Source organism: Corythoichthys intestinalis, chromosome 20, assembly GCF_030265065.1.
Source record: "Corythoichthys intestinalis isolate RoL2023-P3 chromosome 20, ASM3026506v1, whole genome shotgun sequence".
In the NCBI taxonomy this organism is placed as follows: domain Eukaryota; kingdom Metazoa; phylum Chordata; class Actinopteri; order Syngnathiformes; family Syngnathidae; genus Corythoichthys; species Corythoichthys intestinalis.
In genome coordinates, this window is record NC_080414.1 from 1,223,565 (window position 1) to 1,244,160 (window position 20,596).

The window sequence follows — 20,596 nt, forward strand, 5'->3', positions numbered from 1 at the left end:
TTTCACTGGGGCACCTGCTCCAGTATCAGAGGTAGGTAGTAATGCGTTACATGTACTCTGTGACATTTATTTGATTAACTTTTAAGAAAAATGTACTTCTAAAAGTGGTTTTAGCTAGCCATAAGTTTTGCTTTTACTTGAGTACATTTGTGAAGAAAAAAACGCTACTATTACTCCGCTACAAAAGAGTTGTTTTGCTAGCGAGGCTATTGCTAAGAGTAGTGCTACTAATTTCACCAATGAGACATCGCAACAATAATCACACGACTCCATTACACCAATCGGACGCAAGCTTACCGCAAGCCTGTTCAATCACGCGTCTTTAAAGCACCGTAACAAATGAAGTATTTGACATAGGGCGGAAAACACAGACAAGACTGAAAAAGCAGTTTCTGCTCTTGCACTCTTCTTTAAAAGAAACTACTGTATTTTAAGCCAAAACAACTGTTGTGTTGGATAGAACAATATGTCTATATGCTGCCATAGCATATTCATGGCGCATTAAGCCCCCAAACTATTTTTAATTAATTTTGAAAGCCCCCGTTTAGAGACGTCGCGCAACCGCTTTTGTTTTAACCCATCCGTAAAACGAAGGTAATTAATTAGGGTTGTTCCGATCCTGTTTTTTTGCTCCCGATCCGATCCCGATCGTTTTAGTTTGAGTATCTGCCGATCCAGATATTTCCCGATCCGATTGCTTTTTTTTTGCTCCCAATTTAATTCCAATCATTTCCGATAATTTTTCCCGATCATACACATTTTGGCAATGCATTAAGAAAAAAATGAATAAAACTCAGACGAATATATACATTCAACATACAGTACATAAATACTGTATTTGTTTATTAGGACAATAAATCCTCAAGATGGCATTTACATTATTAACATTCTTTCTGTGAGAGGGATCCACGGATAGAAAGACTTGTAATTCTTAAAGGATTAATGTGACTTTGTATATTGTGACTAAATATTGCCATCTAGTGTATTTGTTGAGCTTTCAGTAAATGATACTGTAGCCCTGCCCAAATGCATGCTGGGAAGAGCAAACCATGACTGCGTGGTGCTACCAATTGATATATCTTCTCTGCATTGGGAAAGAACATAGGGTGTTAAGAAAATGATCAACTACTACCTTTCCTCCCCACATTGCCTTCCACGTTATTTTTAAGTGCTGAGAGAGGTATTGTAAGACTTTAGCCACATAAAAAATGTCTCCAAAGGCTGTCAAAATTCTCTCTACTCATTATACGCTGCCTTTTAGTGCTATCTATAAGTAAAACGGCGTCTTTATAGATTGAATGCAACAATGCGTGAGTGGGTCGTGCAGTGCATGCGTTAATTATTTAACGCGATTAATTGAAAAAAATTAATTACCGCCGTTAATGCAATAAATCTGATAGCCCTACTTTAAGCCAAAACTACTCTGGATGAGTGTAAGACATTTTGTCTGTAACGTTAAATACAATTAGAAAACAATTTAAATGAAAAATATACTGTATATATATTAAAAAAGGGCATGTCCGATATTTTTTTGCCGATTCCGATACTTTGAAAATGACCGATCGGGACATCTTCACTAACTACATGTTGTTTTTTTTTTTTTTTTTGCTTTTAACCAAGAATGGAGACTGTTTTACGTTCATATATATAAAGAATTCTGGGATTGAGGCATTTATTCACAAGAATTTTCACCGGAAAAGCTCTGTTTACATCAGGTGGCCGCTAGCTACATTTACTAACAGACTAGCATTGTAGTTCGACCTATTACCTCCATATCTATAAAGAAATGAGGGATTTTAGCATTTATTCACAAGAATTTTCAATCCAAAAAGCTCTTTGTCTGCTTTGACGGCCACACCAACAATGCAGGCCCCCTATTAATCAGCCCCGCGCCCCGTCAATATCAATATGAAGTCTACGCACCATCTATATAAGCATAACGTTTACACATTAAAAGTTCAACTTCACACTGAAACTTGTCAAAAATTAAAGCCATTAAAATCATAAAAAATGTAAAGCGCTGTCACATCTGATCAATGAGTGCATCTTTCATTTCGGATAACAACATTTACCAGACTGGGTGTTCTTTAGTATGCGTATCGTATCTTTTGTCCGGGAAGAATTCATCTTCTCCACATTGAAGCGTGGCCATGAAAATATTGCGCCCGAGCATGAGTTGTTGCCTATTTTAAAGCGAGAAGACAGGCCGCGTGTATAATTCTTAATTCCGACAGCGACAAAAGAAATAAAGCTCTTTAGCGCGTCTCCAAATGACAGCCGCTTGATAAAATTAAGACTAAAAAGTATGTCAGTGTCGACGGTATTTTTTTCCTCCCGCGACGTAAAAACAAAAAGCATTGAGATGCAAATGTTTGCCGAGTCAATAAGCGTCGACGTCGTCTGACGCGGCCTTGTTGTCGCGCGCTAATCTGACGCTCGCCACCTTCTTTCTGCTCATTTGCATGTTTGAATATGCAAAGTCTAGTCGCAACGACAAAATTATGACAATCAAATGATGAATGGAAGTCGCCGTTTTTGGGGGTGATAATCAACTGTTAAATGTCAGTTAGCTTCAACAAAAACAAACAAAAAAGGGAAATCACAGTTATGAGTGACTCTTCCAGCGCCATTGACGGCGCTAATCATCCAAATCATTTGGACTGGGGGGGCTGGCAGCGATTAGCCTTTTGCCACAAATGAAGAGAGCAAAAACATGCTAAGCAAAGTAGTAAGATGAATTCCAGTGAAGTGAAATTTTTAAAATACGGTATTTTATGGACTATAATTGCACCACAGTATAAATTGCACTAGCCAAAGACTGCACGATGAAGAAGAAAAAACATAAGTCGCATTGGAGTTTAAATTGAATTTCGTCCCTTTTTTCTACGCTATAATGGACCTTTGGACACAAATTGCATAATGCCGTGAGTAAATGTACACTGTTGGCCAAAAGTATTGGCAGCCCCGCAATTATGTCAGATAATGCTCAATTTCTCCCAGAAAGAGATTGTAATGACAAATCTTTTGGTAGTAATATCTTCAATGATTTTGCTTGCAATGAAAAAACACAAAAGTGAATGGGGAAAAAATTTAATCATTATTATTTTACTAGGGCTGTCAAAATTATCGCGTTAACTGGCGGTAATTAATTTTTAAAAAATTAATCACGTTAAAATATTGACGCAATTAATGCACACACCCCGCTCAAACAGATAAAAAGACAGCAGAGTGTAATGTCTGCTGTGTAATGTTACTTGTTTTTTGGTGTTTGGCACCCTCTGCTGGCGCTTGGGTCCAACTGATTTTATGAACATGGTGTAAGTATTGACATCAAAAATTCATCAAAAAAAATACATTAAAAAAATTGTAATAAAACGAAAACATTCAAAGGGGTTTTAATATAAAATTTCTATAACTTGTACTAATATTTATCTTTCAAGAACTACAAGTCTTTCTATCCATGGATGGCTTTAAGAGAATGTTAATGCCATCTTGTTGATTTATTGTTATAACAAACTAATACAGTACTTATGTACCGTATGTTGAATGTATATATCTGTCTTGTGTCTTATCTTTCCATTCCAACAATAATTTACAGAAAAATATGGCATATTTTAGCAATGCTTTGAATTGCGATTAATTACGATTAATTTTTAAGCTGTAATTAACTCGATTAAAAATTGTAATCTTTTGACAGCCCTACATATTACACAAAACTCCAAATATGGGCAGGACAAAAGTATTGGCACCCTTTGAAAAATCATGTGATGCTTTTTTAATTTGTATACTTAACAGTATCTGTTACTTACCTGTGGCACATAAGTGGTGGCAATAACTAAATCACACTTGCAGCCAGTTAAAATGGATTAAAGTTCACTCAACCTCTGTCCTGTGTCCTTGTGTGTACCATATTGATTTTCTTTTTCTCCTTACTCAAAGAACTGTCTGAGGACTTGAGAAGCAAAATTGTGAGAAAGCATGGGCAATCTCAAGGCTACAAGTCCATCTCCAAAGACCTGAATGTTCCCGTGTCTACCGTGCGCAGTATCATCAATAAGGGTAACGCCTGCGGAACTGTGGCTAACCTCCCTATACGTGGACGGAAAAGAAAAATTGACGAGATTTCAACAAAAGATTGTGCGGACGGTGGATAAAGAACCTCGACTAACATCCAAACAATTTCAAGCTGTCCTGCAGTCCGAGGGGATGACAGTGTCAACCCGTACTATCCGTGGGCGTCTGAATAAAAGTGAATCTATGGTAGGATACCTAGGAAGACCCCACTTCTGACCCACAGACATAAAAAAGCCAGGCTGAAGTTTGCCAAAACTTACCTAAGAATATTTTGGAAGAATGTTCTCTGGTCAGATGAAACAAAAGTGGAGCTTTTTGGGAAAATGCATCAACATAGAGTTTACAGGAAAAAAAACGAGGCCTTCAAAGAAAAGAACATGGTCCCCACAGTCAAACATGGCGGAGGTTCCCTGATGTTTTGGGGTTGCTTTGCTGCCCCTGGCACTGGACTGCTTGACCGTATAAAGTCTGAAGACTACCAACAAATTTTGCAGCATAATGTAGGGCCCAGTGTCAGAAAGCTGGGTCTCCCCAGAGGTCATTGGTCTTTTAGCAGGACAATGACCCAAAACACACTTCAAAAGCACTAGAAAATGGTTTTAGAGAAAATACTGGAGACTTCGAAAGTGGCCAGACGTGAATCCCATAGAACACCTGTGGAGAGATCTGAAAATGGCGGCCTTCAAATCTGAGACTTGGAGCAGTTAGCCAAAGAAGAATGGTCAAAAATTCCAGCAGAAACTCACTGATGGATACCGGAAGCGGTTGTTTGCTGGTATTTTGTTATTTTGTGCTACCAAGTATTAGGCTGAGGGTGCCAATACTTTTGTCTGGCCCATTTTTGGAGTTTTGTGTAAAATGATTTAATATTTTTTTCATTCTCTTTTGTGTTTTTTCATTGCAAGCAAAATAAATGCAGATACTAAGACCAAAGCATGTGTAATTGCTATCATTTTCTGGGAGAAATTGAGCATTATCTGACAGAATACTTTTGGCCAGCAGTTTGGACAGCAGACAAGTTGCATTTAAGTATAACTCGCAGGCCCAGCTAAACCATGATAAAAGTGTGACTTACAGCCCAGGCAACATGGTGTTTTAATGTAAAAATGGATTTCATTCGTCACAAAAGTGAACAAAAAACGAAATAGAAACAGTTAAAAAAAAAATTTAAAAAGAGACAATTTTTCTTTCTAGGCAAGATGCACCCTCCCACTAATTAGTTAATCACTAGTAGACGTCCAATCCATTTGAACGGGGTGGGTGGCAGCGAATCAACGTGCACCCTCCCACTTCAAATGGATTGGACATCTGCTGATGTCAAAAGCAACCACAGTGCCAACAAAGTTATGTGACAATCTCTCATCATCAATTCACTTTTTTAAACTATATCTGAATGTGCTTCCAACAAAATGGATGATATTTGTCCTCAAAGACATCTTTAAAATTCTAGCAGACACCAAGGCCAATTGTCACCATCATAATAAATAAGGAACGAAAAGCATGGTGTCATAACAGCTTCCGAGGACAAAATCAAATTTTCTATGCCGTCAGAGGAGGCCGAGAACAATATGTTCCGGTCGGAAACATCCCAATCGACGGGTTTGGCTTTTTCCCCCGAACCTGGTCGTGATTATGGAAGCGTCGACCCGAGGTCAGTCACGTTGAAGTAAACATACATAAGGAGTGTTTTCGGCAGCCGGCGATGAATAGACTCTCCGCTCTCCTCTTCTCTTCTCTTCCACGTTTCCCCGAAGGTCGCGCGTGACAATAGCGTTATGAAAGGAAAGCCAGCTGAATAGCGGCTGACATTTCACCAGCCGGCGCCTAGACGCCGAAGCCTTGGAAACTTTTGACGCTTGCGTAAACGTCTTCTCAACAATAGCCTTTTTGTACGTTCGTTCATCTGTTGCCAACCCTCCCACTTCAAATGGATTGGCAGTGAAAAAGGTCAAAGCTAATGTAGAAAACTCTAAATTAGCAGACGTCCAATCCATTTGAAGTGGGAGAGTGGCACCAAATGAACGTTCATTCTACTCTACCCGCTTCTGGCGGCCAAGTTTCAAGACGATCGGGTCAACAACGATGAAATAAAGTTGGTGTCCACAAGAACAGGACACTTTCACATTAGACCAAAAGCACCCAGGGTCTGTTTGGAGAGCTACCTCGCAACAACACTTGCAAATGACTTGTTGAAAAGGATCAACATTCCGTACCGCAACAATCCAACTTTCCAAGATGTTTCCAAGAAGACAAGAAGAGGAAACACCTGCCTCCTTCGAGGGGAGGGAGTGTGCAGCTAGCATAAATGAAGTCGACGCTCCGCCAGCGTTGTTTTTGTCAACGAAGACTATAATGAAAATATTTAGTCGACTAACAATTTTTTCATGATGAATACGAGACGATAACGAGCTAAAAACGCATCTTGGGAGACTAAAACATTATTAAACAAATGCTATTTGACGAGAACGAGATGAAAAAAAAGTTTTATGTGTAGTTAGCCTGCATCGTAGCAATGTTGGCTTAGCCTTAAAAGGTCTTTGCCGAGTGATCACACTCTAAATGTAACTCGTAGCGTTAGCATAGCATTTACGCTCGCATTAGCATTATGTTAATGCTAAACGCTTTAAATAGTTGCGTATAATTAATTGAAAATGATGTATTGTTTTCCTGCTGAGTGAGTATTGTCACCAGTTGGTGATAGATTTGTAGATGCTACAATACAGGGTGTGGGTGTTGGTGACCAAATTGTCTATGGAGTTTTTTTTAGAATAAACCCATTGACTCAATGATGGAACAGCCAGGCTAAACTTTAAAGAAAGTTCTCAAATGCTACTGGAAGAATAAAAATGCAGTTCAAGTGTGAACATGTCAAGTTATCAGCTGCAAAACAGTGTATACTTTTTTTTAGGACACCCTGAATGTAATTGTCAATGTGCATACGAACGAGTTGGAAACCTGTATTTTTAGTGTAAAACTGGAATTTCACAGACGAAAACATTGAATAAACATCAACTAAAACTAGACAAAATTAGTCTGAGTTGTCGTCAACAAAAACTAGACAAACACGTTTTAAAATGACTACAATATAACTAATAAGTATTATGGTCTAAAAGACTAAGATGAAAATTAAAAGGGCAGCCAAGAACAATATTGCTTCCTCCTCACTCGATGCAGAGCGAAATGGAGTATATAAAAAAAAATCATGGGGGAAAAACCGCGTGGTCCCCTTAAGTCACACAGGCATGCGATCGCTCTCACTTTCATGACTTTTTTGGGCTGTCAAATTGTCACCACTTTCAGGAGAGCAAGACTAACGAAATGACTGCCCCGAGAGGCTCCGCCTGTCACTCTCACAGTTTAGGAACAGCATGCAAAACACAACCGCCACGTTAGAACACGATTCTGCGTATCAAATGCAACTTCTTAGCACAGCACATCAACATTTGGCCACGGTCTGTCATCTTGCCATTGTTGATTTTGAATTTTAAAGGAATCTGACCTCCTAGCCAAACTGCCGGAATCATGCCAGCCGTACCGCTGGACCCTCGCTAGCGCAGAACCAACAACCCGGCCAAAAGGTCAAACTCTGTGTAATCACCTTAGTGTTACCCCCTTGTACTGACTCCATTTTGAAAGCTGGAAAAAGGCTTCGAAGCACAAGTGGACAATTTATTCAGGTCGACAGCCATCAAACGGCAGGCGAAACAGACTCAGGCGAGGAGACACTCATTCCAAGGTCACCATATCACAGGTCAAGAAAAGGTTCCTGAGAAAAATGGCAATGATGAGTTAAATATTCAAAACATTCAATCTTTTTAAAAGTTCTCGCGGGGCAGGGTGTAGGCAGAAAAAGGGTGTGCTTGGGCGTTGTTTAGGATTACCGTCTGTGGATTGGACAGGAGGATTCGGGAGTTACTGTTGTCAGGGCAGCGAGGGTTGTGGATTTTGCCAGCTCAGCGTCAAAGGGGCTCTTGGAGTCGTGTTATCAGTTGGATATCGGGCGTTCTCCGGTGTTCCTTGTGTTGGGACAGGACGTCCTGCCATTTGTTCTGGACTGTCCGGAAGAACTCATTGCGAGAGTTTGTGGTGCGGACGTGGGCTTGTAGATTTCTTGCCTCATCAGTAGGTAAATGGTGTTACACTTATATAGCGCTTTTCCACCTTTCAAGGCGCTCAAAGCACTGGAGTGAAGGAGTAGGAGTGGGAACCTCTTGGTACCTCACGATACGATATGATTTGTGATACAAAGCTCACGATAACGATGATCTGACGATACAACGATTATAAATACATTGGTCAGGAAATCCGTCTAGGATATTCTACAAACAACTAATAAACAGAAAAACAAGCTTCTGCTGTGTATTGGAATTATCACTTGTAGACGTCCAATCCGTTTGAACTGGGAGGGTGGCAGCGAATGAACGAATGCTCCCTCCCACTTCAAACGGATTGAACGTCTATGGCCGTCAGTGGCAGCCAATACCAGCCAATGAGGTCATTTTGGGCCATTAAATGCCACTTACCTGTTGATTTTCAGTTACCTCCTGTTGATTTTCAGGTATTTTATGGGTCACTTCCTGTTTATTTTGAGTTACAGAACAGGAAGGTTTGGGCGTCGAGCACCGTCAATGCAGCCTTAGAGTTAACTGAGACGCTATTATGGTGGAAGATTTGGGGAGCAACTTGTTGGTTCCTTTTTATTTTTAGACATTGACACCTTTTTAAAACGATATCTCGATTCTTGGCAGGCGCATACCGATAACCTTTTGGGAAACAAAGTATCACGATATATCACCATTTCCATATTTTGTCACACCCCTACTTAGGGATGGGAATTGAAATCCGATTCCAATTCAGAACCGGTTCCGAGTGTTTCGAGGCCTCGACATCACAATGAAAAAGCCTTAACGATCCCTTTAACGATCCCTAAAGACGCATATTGCGTCGTGACGTGTCTTGTTGTCCAGACGCATCAAACTAGCATGGCGCCAAGAACCACTCGCTCCAAAGTTTGCCTACACTTCACCAGGAAAAAGGGTGAAAATGAAAGGTTACGATAGTTTAGCACGAGCGTTGCCGCCGTAAACATAACAATGACGTAGGTTCGAACGCTCGAAAGTGTGTCTTCACTTCACGAGGAAAAATCACAACAAAGCGACTTGCAGTCATTGCGAGATGGAAATAACTGCATCGGGAGGGAATAGACTGCACTGTCCTCACCGAGACGCTAAGGCTCAGTCCTGGCTATACAGCTAGCTAAACTCCCAAAATGACGATGCAGAAGACGTTGGTATAATTTGCTGACTTTATTCAACCATCACTTGGAACTAAAAATAGAAATGAAACAAATCAATTTCGTCCCCAATAACAAACAGGTTCGCATCAACGTAAATCAGCGATGATTAGCTGCTAACACAGTCATAACGAACAGTTAGCATGCGTTCGCTAGCATTAGCACATCGTTTAAACCACTACACAACTGGATTTAAGTATCCGATCGCGAGTGGAAACACACAACAACAACACAGAAGATGATACATACAGGCGTTGGCTCTGTGGATATTTTACAAACATTAACAAAGAACGTAGGCTCGTGGCAGTGTTTCCCTTTCTCACTAACTCGCTCACTGGCTTGGATGCGGCATTTCTTCTTCTTCGCGTGAGGAAGCGCAAGGGCGCCACCACTTGAGCATGAAAGCGCCATAAAAACTAAAAGGCATGCATTTCAATATACTGGTAAATAAAAACAGGAGTCCCCAAACTACGGCCCGCGGCTCCATATTTGGTCCGGCCCCCTGAACAATTCCAGAGAGCATTTTGAATTTTTTTTGTTTTTTTCTCCCTCAGTAGTGTTATTTATTTCCTGGCCTTTTTCTGTGAATAACTCAGAGAGGGTTATTTGGTTATTATCTATTTCATTAATAGTGCTATTATTATTTATTATTATTATATTATTATTTTTATTTTATTTACTTTTGTTCTGTGAAGAATCCACAGAGGGTTATTTAATTTTGGCTTTCTGAAAAACAATATTTTTTTTACTTTTTGCACTCCTGCAATCGTCACACTTTTTCTGTTACAAACTGACCCCGGCCTCTAATCAGAGAAGGGAAAAGTTATTTGGCCCTCACAGGAAAAAGTTTGGGGACATTGCCAAAGGCAGAACAACGACCTATATGCCAAAATATACCAATATTTTTTATTTCTATTAGAAAAATGTTTCAGTAAAATTCTTTTCATTCATTCTTGTGCATTTGCCACTTATTGCCACAATTAACATTGAGGCTTTGGGCCTCTTTTGACCTCGTTGTGAGTTTGTAAGGTTGTGACTTCTGATTAAACAAACTTGATGCCAATCAAAATGTTTGCTCTTCTTTTTCCCGAAATTAGAATCGATAAGAGAATCGATAAAGAATCGAATCGTTAAGCAATATCGATAATGGAATCGGAATCGTAAAAATCGTATCAATTCCCATCCTTACCCCTACTCGTCAGGGTCAATCAGTTGCATGGCGCACGCGTTGGGCTTCCGTGATAAGGCGTCATGTATCTCTTATGCCCTATATTCTGCTTGTTTTCCTTAAACTATAAATGCTATTTATTTTATATTGGGTGTGTTATAGTAATACAAACAGTAAATACAAGAAATGATGCTATTCCCTGATTGATTGATCACCTGAGTAGCAAAAGCGCACCCTACTGCGGTTGCTTTCACTAGCGAAGCAGGGTGCGCTTAAAGCGGACCGAGACCCACGATTTCTGAGCGGAACAGAGTTCGTTTGTTTGGTCCGAATTAGAGTTTGGATGCGCGTTCACATCTACAAAATGAAGTGGACTATCTGAGAAAAAGAACTCTAGGGCTAGTGTGAAAGTGCTCTTATAGTCCAGAAAATACGGTATCTAAGTTTAGACGAGTCAAATCAAAGGCGAGCTTCCCGATGCGACTCAATCGCTAGAAAAATGAGCTCATTAGACCTCCCGGTGACTTTAAGTGGGTGGACAACGAAGGCGGCTCCGGGGACGTCTCAAGAATCCCCAAAGCCGAGCGGCGCGTCACATTTGTTTTGTCGTCGACGGCGAGCGACTAATCCCGCATTCGCGCGGCGCTTGACGGCAACAAGAAACAACTCGGTGCTTTGGAGGAGATCAAATGCGGCGGCTGCGGCGGGTGGTCGCGTTCTGAACGCTATCAAAGCTCTCGTTCTGTTGGTTTGTATCGTTTTGATGCGACGGTATCAAAAGGTGGAAGAAATCGTATTTCGACACTTGTAAATCTCGTGGCGGCGGTTCAGGCGAGATGGTCTTTTCGGTACGCTATCGACAGACGGCGATTAACCCAGCAGGTGCCCTTTTACGTACTCGGAAAAAGTGTGAGGTTGCTTTTTCCAGATAATGGATGATTTTCCAATCGGGCGGCAGCTGCTCGGCTAATATCTGTCATCTGGATTTCATTTTCACGCGGCTTTTTTCGCAAGATTAGAACAAAGGAATCGGGACTGGAGCCACTGCCATTTGGACTGGAGTCGGAGTCACTGTTTTGACAAAAAAATAGAGTTTGATTTCCATAAAGTTGCTCAAACTGAGCCATCTTGGTTTGATCTTTTGATTTCTTTTTCTCTTTGTTTTGCAAAATTTGTTTTAGTAGCGTTAATATCAACATATATAGAGTATGAAATGTACTGTACAGTGCTGGCCAAAAGTATTGGCACGCCTCCAATTCTGTCTGATAATGCTCAATTTCTCCCAGAAAAGGATTGCAATTATAAACGCTTTGGTAATCTTCACTTATTTTGCTTGCAATGTAAAAAAACAGAATGGAAAAAAAAAATTTAATCATTATGATTTTACACACAACTCCAAAAAATGGGCCGGACAAAAGTATTGCCACCCATTGAAAAATCACGTGATGCTTCGCTAATTTGTGTAATTAACAGCGCCTGTGACTTACCTGTGGCACATAACAGGTGGTGGCAATAACTATATCACACTTGCAGCCAGTTAAAATGGATTAAAGTTGACTCAACCTCTGTCCTTGTGTGTACCACATTGAGCATGGAAAAAAAGAAAGAAGACCAAAGAACTGACAACTTGAGAAGCAAAATGGTGAGGAAGCATGGGAAATCTCCAAAGACCTGAATCTTCCGGTGTCTACCGTGTGCAGTATCATCGATAAGTGTAAATCCAATGGCACTGTGGCTAACCTCCCTTAGATGTCGACAGAAAAGAAAATTGATGAACATCGGCTACCATCCAAAGAAGTTCAAGCTGTCCCGCACTCCGAGGGTACAACAGTGTCAACCCGTACTATCAGTCAGCATCTGAATGAAAAGGGGCTCTATGGTAGGATACCCAGGAAGATCCCACGTCTGACCCAGAGACATAAAAAAGCCAGGTTGGAGTTTGCCAAAACTTAACTAAAACGTTTTGGAAGAACGTTCTCTGGTCAGATGAAACAAAAGTAGAGCTTTTGCGAAAATGCATCAATATAAGAGTTTACAGGGGAAAAAAACGAGGCCTTCAAAGAAAAGTACACGGTCCCCACAGTCAAACTTGGCGGAGGTTCCCTCATGTTTTGGGGTTGCTTTGCTGCCTCTGGAACTGGACTGCTTCACTGTGTGCATGGCATTATGAAGTCTGAAGAGTACTAACAAATTTCGCAGCATAATGTAGAGCCCAGTGTGAGAAAGCTGGGTCTCCCTCAGAGGTCATGGGTCTTCCAGCAGGACAATGACCCAAAAGCACTAGAAAATTGTTTGAGAGAAAGCCCTGGCGACTTCTAAAGTGGCCAGCAATGAGTCCAGACTTGAATATTATACAACACCTATGGGAAGATCTGAAAATGGCAGTTTGGAGAAGGCACCCTTCAAATATCAGAGACGTGGAGCAGTTGGCCAAAGACGAATGATCTTAAATTCCAGCAGAGCATTGTAAGAAACTCATTGATGGATACCAGAAGCGGTTGTTTGCTGGTATTTTGTCATTTTGTGTTACCAAGTATTAGGCTGAGGGTGCCGACACTTTTGTCTGGCCCATTTTTGGAGTTTTGTGTAAAATGGTAATGATTTATTTTCATTCTCTTTTGTGTTTTTTTCATTGCAAGCATATATTACTACCAAAGCATTTGTAATTACAATGATTTTCTGGGTGAAATTGAGCTTGATCTGACAGAATTGCACTATTCTGCACTATATATATATATTTGTATGCAGTATTCCAAAATGGTTTGTATGTCTATTGCCGTCAATAGCAGCCGATGAGTTAATACTTTAATACATTTTACAAAACTGATTTTTCTTACACGGTTTCCGATCACATGACTGGATTGGAGGAATCCTTACTAATTGACTTGGTTTGGGAGAACTCACAACTTGACACGGGACTCAATTTGTCAAGATCATCTAAGAATTGTCTCAGTTCTGACCACCAGCTAGCTGCAGCGACACTACAAAACACTAGCCCTCGACTCGCATCTCAATGTAACAGGACCAAGTTTTGTTCTTCCTTGGCCTCACAGTGAAAGATTTGCAGCCTAATAAGGCGGTCCAAGATCGTGTGCGTGGAGACAGATGGCGCTCGGACGACCCAATGGGCTAATTCTGCCCTCGGCACCGGAGATTCCAAATGACCACCCTGCCAAACAGAGTTATCTCTCTTAGCGTACGCTCGCTCACGTTCGCAAAAATAGATTAGCTGCCGCGTTCAAACACATTAGCCGGATGGATTTGGACCGTATTTGCGCACCAAGGTCAAGTGTGCTGTTCAAACGGGAAAGTGTGGTCTGTGCTAATATGGTTTTAGTTTGACCCAGTGAATTTTCAACCACTTAACACAGATTCGCAGTTACCGTGAACACGACACAAAAATGCTAAATTTAGCGCGCAAGGCCTCGTGCTGATAAGTAATTCTGGACCGCACTGTTGTCGGGTAGAGTGGCGGTGATGCCAACATCCATTTTGAGGAAGAGTTCAGTCCATTTGAAGTGGTAGGGCTAGAATGATGACGATAGTCATTCCTATTTTTCTGATTATAAATGTGACTTCTTTCTATTGTTTGGCTAGTCCTGTCACTTATACTCATGTGCGAAATATACGCAGTATACAGTGGTAGGAAAAAGTATCTGAACCTTTTGGAATTTCTCACAAATCTGCATAAAATCATCAAATATGATCTGATCAAAATCACACAGATGAATAAACAGTGTCTGCTTTAACTAAAACCACCCAAACATTTATACGTTTTCATATTTTAATAAGGATAGCATGCAAACAATGACAGGAGGGGGGGAAATCAGTAAGTGAACCATCACATTTAATATTTTGTGCCCCCCCCTTGGCAGCAATAACTTCAACCAGACGCTTCCTGAAGCTGCAGATCAGTCTGGCACATTGATCAGGACAACTGCGTTAGTTCAGTCAAGATTCCTTGGATGTCTGGCATGAATGGCTGTCTTTAGGTCATGCCACACCATCTTAATGGGGTTCAAGTGTGTACTTTGACTTGGCCACTCCAGAATGTGTATTTTGTTCCTCTGCAACTATTCTTAAGTTGATTTACTTTTGTGTTTTTGTTTATTGTCTTGTTGCAGCATCCATCCTCTTTTTAGCTTCAATTGTCTGATAGACGGCCTCAGGTTTTCCTCCAAAACTTTTGAATTCATTCTTCCATTAATGATTGCAAATTGTCCAGGCCCTGAGGTAGCACAACAGCCCCAAATCATGATGCTCCCTCCACGGTCGGGATGAGGTGTTGATGTTGGTGAACTCTTCCATTTTCCCTCCACACATGATGTTGTGTGTTACTCCCAAACAATTCAACTTTGATTTCATCGGTCTAGAAAATATTTTGCCAAAACTTTTGTGGAGTGTCCAAGTGCCTTTTTGCGAACATTAAAAGAGCAACAATGTTTTTTTTTTTTAAAGAGAGCAGTGGCTTCCTCCGTGGAAAACTCCCATAAACACCATTGTTGACTATAGTTTTACATGTAGTTGATGTGTGCACAGAGATATTGGACTGTGCCAGTGATTTCTATAGGTCTTTAACAGACATTCTAGGGTAATTTTTTACCTCGCTGAGTATTCTGCGCTAAACTCTTGGCATCATCTTTGGTGGACAGCCACTCCTTGGGAGAGAAGCAACAGTGCCAAACTCTCTCCATATGTAGACAGCTTCTCTGACTGTCGATTGATGAACATCCAGACTTTTAGAGATGGTTTTGTATCGTTTCCCAACTTTATACCAATCAACAACCCTTGATGGCAGGTCTTCAGAGAGCTCTTTTGACCGAGCCATGATGCAGATCAGACAATGCTTCTCATCAAGACAATTCTTACCAGGTGTGTGTTTCATAATGGGCAGGACACCTTAAACCACTCATCAGTGATTGGGCACACACGTGACTTAAATTGTTTAGTAAAAATTGGTTTCAATATCTCTAAGTCTCCTTAGGCCAGAGGTGTCCAAACTTTTTGCAAAGGGGGCCAGATTTGGTGTGGTAAAAATGTGGGGGGCTGACTTTGGCTGACGTGCTTTACGTTGAACAATATATTAAAGCAAATTTTAGCATGCCATTCCGTGTGTCACATTTGCCTTATAAATTTTTTAAATTAATAATTTCAACAATCTCGCAACTAGCCTTTGTGTTGTTCTCTTTCGTCTCTCGGGCTCTTGCAAAATACTGCTGCTGTAAAATTAAACTAGCTTCAAGTTGCTTTCATTTCTCGCTACGTATCTTCCCTGTAATCTTGTCGTACATGTCAGCGTGTCTTGTTTGGTAATATCGCCTCACATTGAACTCTTTAAAAACAGCGACTGTCTCTTTGCAAATGAGGCAGACACAGTTGTTGCGTATTTTAGTAAAGAAATAGTCGAATTTCCACCAATCCTTGAATCGTCGGCAGTCAACTTTTTGTTGTTGTCGCCATTTTAGATTTTAAATTGGGGGTAAAGGGTCACACGGGGTAATGTTGCTTTGAGTGCTGCTGCCTTTTAGTGGGTAAATGAGGAGCAGCATTTAGTGTGTAAGCCAATTCATATGCTGGTAGCAGTACTGCTGGCCAATTTATTAAGTGTATGTGCGGGCCAGACGTTATTGATTTTATGACAGAGGCTGGGGGCCGGATGAAATTTGACCAAGGGCCGCATTTGGCCCCTGGGCCGGACTTTGGACATGTCTGCCTTAGGCAGAGGGTTCACTTATTTCCCCCCCTTCTGTCGTTGTTTGCATGCCATCCTCATTAAAATATGAAAACCTATAAATGTTTGGGTGGTTTTAGTTGAAGCAGACACTGTTTTTACATTTGTGTGATTTTGAAAAGATCAAATCACATTTGATGGTGATTTTATGCAGAAACTTTTTTATACCTCTGTATCAACATACACTATGTCATGTTCTTTCATGTCATTTCAGAATTTGGGCAACTTTTAGGTCGACAGTGACTGATCAGTAAAGTGTCAATACAGCAGTTCAACTTTTTACATGTGATTTGAAGTTGAACCTGAAAAAAATGGAATGTGTTTGGTTTTTCTTACCAACATTCCACCACCCCTGTAACAATGTAAAAACAGACTTTGATTTTTATGGTATAGGCCTATCTTGGTCTCGCGTTTCCAAAGCTAGCTCGCTAGCTACCTATTTATTTTACGACGACTCAAGGAAGCGCCAAAACAAAGCAAAGTCCGAAGACTTTGAGGCAGTCTAAGAAAGTCTAGTCCCCTGGCAGGTCGGCGCCATCCTCCTCCTCCGCTTGCCGGACTTTCAGCTTTTATTAATCCCGGGCGGGCGACTCCGACGGATGACTCAAACCTTAGAATAGCTCCTTCCTGGCGGCTGTTGCCACGGAAACCCAAAGGGCCGCCGTGTCTGAGCTAAAAGGACGAGCGCGCTAAGTGAAGAAGCGCGTCAAATGTCAGCCGCCGTCTTTGTCGCCCGTCGAGCTAATTGGCCCGACGGAACGGGAAGCTTCGACCCGTACTTCCGCTTGAGCGCTGCTGTAATTAGAGGATTTAGCTGGCTTTCAATGATCTTTCTTCGAGTAAAAGTGCTAATTAATAATTAGCACATTTAACTTTTTTCGCTGCCGTTTTTCTCTTATTAATAGAATGGCAATTCATTTCCTGGAAAATATGACTTTTTTTTTTTTTTTTTTTTTTTTTTGTCCACTTTGAAACATCGTCCAATAGTCCAAGTGAACTGAAAAAAGAAATGTGTTCTTCCTCTGGCCAAAATGCACCATACCACTTTTTCTTTTTTTTTTTTTTTTTTGAAACCTGTCCTGTTCGGCTGTTTGACAAGGAGAATGAAAGTTAAGTGTCCGGTTGGTCTGAATAGTTTGTGAATAATTAACTGAATAATTGTGGTCATTCAACATACCACGTTTATTATGATAAAGCAGCGAACAGGAAGGGGTTATGGGGAAAAGAAAAAAAAAACAAGAAAAGAAACAACAAGAAATACATTGAACGCCGACACTAACTATGAATATGTTGGTGATATCGTCAGCTAGATGTATTTCCGGTTGACACCATACGGGGGCCTGTTGATCAGGGAAAGAAGGGGTGGGGGGTTGGGGAGTCTATAAATTAAGTGATTGGGAGGGGTGAAGTGTATACAAATCAGCTCTGTGATCCAGAAACCAGTAATCGTGTGAATCCCTTGTGAATGGAAGCCCATTGGCAACCGACCCTACGCCGCCTTATCGCCAATCCCGGCACCGAGGCCCCCCACCCGAGCACACCCAATCCCATCCAGCCGCGCGCGAGCCCCACCAAACATGCGACAGCTACGCAGACGAGCGAAGACGCTGCACGGGTGCCACCAAGCCAGCCCGGGGAGGGCTTCAGCCCAGCATAGGAGCCATCGTGATCCCGCCGGGATCCAGGGTGGTCTCCTGGGCCACCCACGCCCCCATCAACCGGCCTTCAGGGATGGGAAGAGGGGACGCACCACCGATCCCACCCCCATCCCCGTCTGCCCAGCCGTCCCCTGAGCCACAGCCTCAGCCCTCCACACCACGGGACCCCCAATGGGCCAACAAGCCCAGGGCAGGGCAGGGTCCCCCGCCGGAGCAGGCAACACCCAGCCGATACACCGGCGTCCAGCCAGCAACCCGCGACGGAGTGCAGGCCGGATACCCAAGCAGAGAAGAGAGGGGAAGGCCTCCCCCCACTCCTGCGGCTGGAAGCCCAGGCAGACGGGAGGCCACGCCCCGGGAGCCACGCCATGGAGAAAAAGTGTGGGATCCACCTACCACTATTACTGTGGCTGCCGGCTCCCGGCTGGCAGCCATTACCCAGCACCGTGATGGGATTGTGTGAGGAGGGTAGTGCAATGCATGCATTAAAATAGGAGAGCTCGGCTTGGAGCAGTGGGACCGCTGCATGGAATTTCTACCCGGCCGCCCGTCCCGCCGCCCTTTGCTGGAGCTGCCCCGTGAAGTATGATGTGTGTGGTGCGTTAAAAAAGGTGCGGAATGGCTGGGCCTGCCGTGAGTGAGGTAACCGTGAGCACCCTCTCCCCAACAGGTACCATTCATCCCACAACCTTGGTGTGTGATGCATTAAAATCAGGGGGGAGCCAGGTCGGGACTGTATGGCCCCGTCACGACTCTCCTCGGGGGAATGAATGAGTTTGTAGGTGCCAGGGTGAAAGATACTTACAGTGCAATGTGAGGAGTGCTTTAATTAAGAGGCAGGCCCCCGGAGGCGTGGCTCTGTACGCCAGGGCACCGATCAACCCCCGCCCCAGACCACCCCAGGCGCACCCGCATCCACCCACCCCTTCCAAGGCAAGACATCTACAAGCCCACGTCTGCGCTACCAACTCTCGCAATCAGTTCTCTTTCCCGGACAGTCCAGAACAAATGGTGGGATGTCCTGTCCCAACACCCTTTGACGCTGAGGTGACAAAATTCACAACACTCGTTGCCCTGACAACCGTAACTCCCGAATCCTCCTCTCCAATCCACAAACAGACACTAATCCTAAACACACCTTTCTTTCTGCCCACAGCCTGCCCCGCGAGAGTCTTCAAAAGTCTGAATGTTTAACTAATGGTTGCCATTTTTCTCAGGAACCTTTTGTTGACTTGTGATATGGCGACCTTGGATTCTCGCCTGGGTCCTTCTGTGCTGTATTGCTGTTGACTCAGAATAAATTGTCAACTTGTGTTGCCTTTTTCCAGCTTTCAAAATGGAGTCATTACAAGGGGTTAAGACTAAGGTGAAAGCGTGAAGTTTGGCCTTATGGCCGGGATCCTGCCGGCCCGGGTTGTTGGCGTCCTGCCGGCCCGGGTTGTTGGATCTGCACCAGCGCAGGTCCGGCTGGCTTGATGTCGGCAATCTGGCTAAAAGGATAGACCTCCTTCACCACCAATGAGTTGTATCCTTATGAAACTTTCGATCATTCACTGCCATCCTCCTGCTTCAAATGGATTGGACACTTACAAGTGAAACTGTTTAATTCATAGCAGAAGGATTATTGGAAGTTTAGCATCGTCAATGCACCTGAAAGAGTTGAGGTATCCCCCTTTTTGTTACAGGTTAGTGCATAATACATGGAGCTATGGGCCTAAAGTCTAGCATGCACACTGGGAAGGTTCATAAATTGAGTTTGTTTGTGTGCGGCGAGAACGGCGGCGACTCCATTTTGTCATTTGGCGTGCGACAGCTCTTCACTTCCACTCGGATGCCGCTCCTCCGTCAGTAAAGTGGCCTCAAACGGCATGCGGCGGCGGAGGTAATTTCCCTGGCGGATAAGCACTCGGTACATGCTTTTGCGCTTTATTTGTCTTTGCGCTGAACAAACGCACGCGCCACCTGCCGCGTCTGCTGTCATGCCAATGAAGGGCACCTGCTGTTCTCCTTGCCCCGCCGTCATCTGCCCCCTCGCCCCTCTTCGCACGCTTCCATTATTCACGAGCGAGTCGCTCGGCGGCGGGGGGTCGCGGACGAGTCACCTCGCGTCACCTTTCCGTTTCGGGCCCGCGGTTTGAAGCCCGGTCGGCCTAATGTGTTCTGCGCTCGCGTTTGATGAGATTCTCGGCAGGCGGGCGCTCTCCGACGCGTGTACCTTGTCGTGTGACGGCGCTTATGCTGCTAAATGTTATCATGAAACAATGTATGATCATAAAAGGTAAAACGGCGGTTCAGTGTGAATTGAACCCACAGGCTGCCATGGACGGTGCTGGATGTCTAATCATTTGGACTGGGGGGGCAATGAACAAACAGCTGCCAAGGAATTAATATTAAAGTTCGACCGATATATCGGGCCGATATATGGAAGATCGGCTGTTGGCCATGTGACGGCCGTGGATGTTTAACTGTGTTAGGTTTTGTTGGTTCCCTCCTAGTGTGTCCCTTGATTGCCCATTGATTTCACCTGTTGTGCCTGCTCCTTGTATGTCCTCTAATCTGCATCCTACTGGGTCACCCATCCGTTCCTCGTTGTCTCGTTACCCCTAGTCTCTGTGTGTATATAAACTCCAAGTTTCTTTTCACTCCTTGTTGCATTATTGTTCATGTCAATG